Here is a 6,000-nt window from a genome sequence, read left to right on the forward strand (position 1 = left end):
ACATTTTAATTCCAGCTTCTCACCTGTTCTTACATAGACGTCGAGTTAAGAGAAACTTCTTTCATGTCTTTGAATTAAAGACAAATACTATTAAATATTGAAGTGACATGTATTGATGATTATTCTACATTAAAGCACAACAATGTCACGTGACAGATTTAACCAAATAAACTAAGCAAGAAATAGTCAAATAAAAAAAGCTAATATTACATACTATGTATGATTCTTTTAAATATGTTTAATAAATACTCTTACTTAATATTTAGAAACAATTAAAAACATGTCTGATGGTGTGTGTTGTATCTGTATTATCTGTGCACACGAACGTATTTATTATTTTTTATTCTTATTAAATATTGATGTATTTAATTATGACCCCTTTGGTTTTTCTTCAGTTTTTTTAGAGTGTATTTTTTATTTTGGAAATATTTGTACGTATATGATAAGAAAGAAAGCCCCCCCCCCCCTTTTTACTCTGGTCTGGAAAAGCGCTATATAACTACAAATTACTTACTTACTTACTTTATATTATTGGATAAATGGAAGTATGGTTATAATGAATGTATGCTATCGTCATATTTCTTTTTTATTGTATTTATTTCGGATTGAGCGGCACAGAAAATGAATAAATGAATATTTACTTTCTTTTTGGTTAAGTTTTATTTTATTTTATTGTATTATATTTTAAATGTCATTTTGTGTGTTGCATTGTTTGCCTACCATTGTGAAATTAATTCCATGGTTTCATCTCCCAACAATATTAAACGTTGTCAATAAAAATGTTACGCTATAATCTATGCTATTGTTATTAGTATTGCTAACACTAAATTTGTGTTTCATAGTCAGAGATACTTAACTCTGTGATGACTTTATCCGCGATGTCTTCAGCGCTACAGTGACATCTAGTGGTTACAGAAGTTTGCTCTAAATAAACTTCAACAAACGTTGTCAAATAGTGAAATTTACGCTTGAACTTAATATTGTTTAAACCCGGTAAAGAAACTTCAACATGAAAATAAATTGTGTTTGACCAACAACAAGTTTACACACCAAGTCACAACATAACAAATACATTTTATTTTATTATATATTTAATTTAGAGTGGCTGTGCAAAGTTGTACTTCCGGTTGTTTTTCAGAATTAAATGGAATAAATATTTAATAGTAGGGAAGACAAACAGGTCGACGTGTTCTTTAAGTCACATGACCAGGTTTTTAAAAACTGTAATGTGAACAAATGGCCGCTTGATGTCAGCAGTATGACGTCACAAGGGAGCACGATTCTTATTCCAAAAATATTAAACCCAGAATGATCTAAATAGCGTTTAGAAAATATGTTTGTTCTTCTTGTTGATCTCATCGAATACACACTTTGTTTATTATTTTCATGTCATGAAGTTAGTGAAAACAAGTTAACTTGTAATTTTTAGTTGAATACAAACTGTTTACTTTAATGATCAGTTTTGATGGTGTTGCTTCAGTTTATTATGATAAATATTGTGAGTCTCTCTGAGTTTAATAGAGCTGAGGTCACTGATAATGACTCAGTAACTTTGCCAACGGATGATGTCATCTGAATCAACAGGGCGGGGGGGCACTCCCGTGTTGGCCCCTCTGGGCAGGGGGGCGGAAGGGGGGCGGAAGGGGGGGGTGTGCCCCGGCATGTTTGGGACCTCCTCATTGTTCTGGATGTCGTCACGAGAAGAACCTGCAGTTTATTCCACCGCCGCTCAGATTAGACCCGGAGTCCACGAGTGACTCAAACCAGCGCTGAGGTCATCAAGTTCAGCAGCTGTCAATCACTTCTTCTCCAGACGTGGACCCATCATGCATTGCTCTTTCGTCAGAGTTTTCATCATCACTGTTCTCCACTTGAGTCTGATGTTTTGACTTTTAAGTCTCACCTGAACCAAAGACCCTTTTGTTGACTGAATGTACATTTACCAGCAAGTACTATTGTGATTGTTATGTTATTTTTAATTCTTCGAGGCTCAATTGATCTTAATTATCTCCGGGTTTATCCTCCATAATCAAACCATCAACAAGCAAATTCATTTCACTTCAACATCAGTTTTTATTTTTACTGGAAGTCAATGTAATATTTTTTACGTCATTGTATGGAGTATATTAGTGCCATCAGAATATTGAATGGTCGAATTTAACATTTCATATGTATACATTTTTTTTTATAGAAATGTTGTTATTTTATTATTAATTATTATTTATTTTTAAAAATTATTTCTATATCAAAAGGTAGAATTATTTTCGATGTAATATTACATTCTAGAATGTATTTAATTGAATATTGAAAATCAAACATTCTGAAAATGAATCATTTTTAATTTACACATAGAGTTTGATATTAAAATGCAAATAATTGAAAATTTAAATTTCTAAATTCAACATTTTCATATTTGTAGCCTTTTAAATTCAATATAGAAATGGTGGTATAATAGCTTCACCGTGATTGGCTGACAGATCCAACAAGTAGCTCGGTAAATATTGTCTGGTGTCATGTTTAAATAATACAATAGTTAAGGTATTTTAATAATATTTAAATAATAAACAAAAGAAATGCTTAAAAAAACCTTAAAAAAAAAAAAAAAAAATTCAGTCAAAAATGTTCAATGAAACTGATTAACTTTTTATCAATAATCTTGGTGACTTATATCTTCAGCAAAAGCATCTGTAAAGGTACAAATGTCAACATTAATCTCCTTGATACTGGGCCACTGAAGACCACATGGTGGGTCAGAATCTGGCAGGAAGTGAGAACGACTCTGAGCTCATGTTGTTCCTTCACGGGACACAAACGTGATAATAAAGTTTGGAACCATGTGACATTGAAGCAGAAGTGATGACATTTTCTTCTGTCCTCAGAGCGACGAAGACTCCTGTGTTCACATCATCATCATCATCATCATCATCCATCATCATCATCATCATCAACGACTCGCCCCCACATGTGTTCCCCGGCAACAGCGTTAAAAGCGTAACCTTCAAACCGCCAGCAGGAATTAAGCAGCATCTTTGAAGCAGCTAAATACGTCCAGTGATAACGACGTGATACCGGATCCAGCTGTTCCAGGCCCCGGCTCCGTTTAATGTTTGTTTACCTGACCTGGATACTGTTGGAGCCGAACCTATTTAGGTTTCTTACGCCTTCTGTCGTCGTACAAATAAGTATTCTGATGTGTACTCTCTAGAATATTTGTTTATGCTATTAATATTTATTTATTATATTATTTAAGTTTTTTATCTTATACTGTGTGTATATCTGTATACACTGTAGATATATAGATATAGATATAGATATAGATATAGATATAGATATAGATATAGATATAGATATAGATATAGATATTTATATATATACCAGTATACAGGTGATATTTGAGGATAAATAAATAATCTTACATCTCAATTTTAGATATATTATTTTACCATTTTGATTTAATTTCCAAATCCTTACATTGTATTTATTGTCTTTTGTATTATTTGTGTTATTCTTCTCAAAACACAAATCAAAGCAACTGTCTAGATAATTGTAAAATAAAATGAACTGAAAAAAAAGAATCGTTGTATACACAATGTTAAAATTGATACACAACTATAACTATAACTATAACTATAACTATAACTATATATGTATGAATTAAAAATCAGTATATTCATTGTTATTATCTTAAATGTTTGTCTTTCATTTCCAAATCTTCACTTTCTATATCTCTGTATGTTTTTTCAATATCATTTAATTCAATATACATTTTTGTCCTATATTTAATACCTCAAATCCCAACTTTTGTTTTTTTATTTATTGTTTGCGAAACATGTCGCGTATATAATACTTCTGTTTCTGCAGGTGAAACGTGAGAATCAACTATTTAACGTTGAATCAAACCTTGCTTTGATTACGAAAAACTTTTTAATTTTTTTATAATTAATCTTATTAAAGTTATAAGGCCGTCAGAAAAATCAAAATAAATAAAATGAAGAAACAAAAGAAAAATAATGTAGTAATAATAGTCAAATAAAATGTGTATGAAATCAGTTTTGTACTAAGTTAAGTAAGTAAGTAAGTAATTTTTATTTATATAGCGCTTTTCCAGACCAGGGTCACAAAGCGCTTAAACAATCAAAACAATATTCAATAAAGTATATATTTTAAAGGTAAAGTTAATCCTGAGAACAACACAGGAGTTCCAGAAAATCAAGGAAAAGCCTGAAAGGGCCACTCTGACCTAATAAGTAAGGTTATTAAAAGGTTTCTGCCTAAAATAAACTCCAAAAGATTATATTGAAACAGAACAAAAACCTACTTTTTTAGTTTAATAACATTTTTTTTTTTTTAAATACAAATAAAAGCAAGTATCTAGTTAATTGCAAAATAAAATGAACTATATAAAAAAAACCATAATAAATACAAAATTAATTGTAAAATAATGTTATATATACAATGTTTAAATTAATACACACAATTCTATTTGATAGAAAGATTAAATTAATTAAAATATACAATAAAATGTAGTATATATACAATGTATTGGAGTTTAATATCAGTCACTAATAAAAATGGTTCAACACTAACATTTGTTTTAAGTGGAGTTTCCTCCTCAACAACTGCAGCATTTATATCATTTATTTCTTCTTTAACTTGGTTTGGAATTGATTGTGTTTTTGTGATTTACTTCCCTGAAGGCCAGTGAGAAGAGAAATGTTTTATCTGAACAAACTTCATGAAATCCAATAAAAAAAAGTTTCAGTCGCAATATTTGTGCGTCTCCGGTGAACCATGATTGTGTTCACCGTTGTTGTGTATCGATTTCCCGCTCTTTTGCTCCAAAGTGCTGGAAAAAAAACCCGGAGCTTCACATCAGAAGGTCAGCCTGTGAGTCAGCACTGGATTTTCTGCCTCAGGAAACTGAGTGTGTTTGGGACGCACTGCCGCAGACGCCGACCTTTGAGCAAAGCCCTCTCACACACACACACACACACACACACACACACAGTGTCCCCGTATGCCACGCGTGCGACCGCAGGACGTCGCAGGGAGTCGAGTGTCGGGCGTTCACCGGGAGGGAGATTAGAAGTTTGTGTTTTAAAACAGATTATTTCGCTCTGTGATTATATCGCGAGCAAATGACGGCTCAGCGAGAGACTGTCGCCTCCCAGATTACATCCTGCTGGCTCAGCTCTTATTCAGCCGCACAGATGCTAATGTGGGAGGAAGATTTAACCGCCGTTGTTGTGGCGACACGACTTTAATTGGGTCAAATTTGGACTCTCGCTTCCAAATGATAGAGATTTGGGGAAAAAAGCATATTATTCAGGAAAGTGTAAATATAGTTACAAGAAATAGATCACGTATTTTTGGCGGCGCTACTGAATACCATCTACTCCATTGAGGGATTCTTCACTACAGAGAGTGATCTACTAGTTACTACATTCTTGTGTTTTGAATATTTGTGATACCTAAGATATTTTAAACGCTACACAAGTATCAAATTATAATGAAATGTTTTACAAAAGAGACGAGGAACTGATGATAACAATTTGGTGGCGTTCCGCCTTTCCATACGGATCCACCAAACTTTTGAAGGATACTTACCTGTGGAGTAGTACTCTGAAGCCTCGTGGAGTAATATTACAAAGCTTTAGCGGAGTAATACTACGAGGCTTTATGGAGTATTAATGGTATGTATCCTCACTGAGTAATAATACAAAGTCTTGCAGGTACTATGGAGCCTTAGCAGAATAATACTCAGGAGCTCTGTGGATTAATACTACAAAGCCTTAGCAAGGTCATAGTAGGGAGAATCTAAGAGAAATACTACGAAGCCTCACAGAGAATAAGGTAAATCCTCGCAGTGTAATACTCCGGAGCCTCGTGGAGTAACAATAGGAAACCTCACTGAGTAATACTACGAATCCTCGCAGAGTAATACTACAAAGCCTCGCGGAGTTACACCACAGAGCCTCGTGGAGTAATAATATAGTGCCT

The sequence above is a fragment of the Callionymus lyra genome, chromosome 5 (genome assembly GCF_982586985.1).
Source record: "Callionymus lyra chromosome 5, fCalLyr1.hap1.1, whole genome shotgun sequence".
Lineage (NCBI taxonomy): Eukaryota > Metazoa > Chordata > Actinopteri > Syngnathiformes > Callionymidae > Callionymus > Callionymus lyra.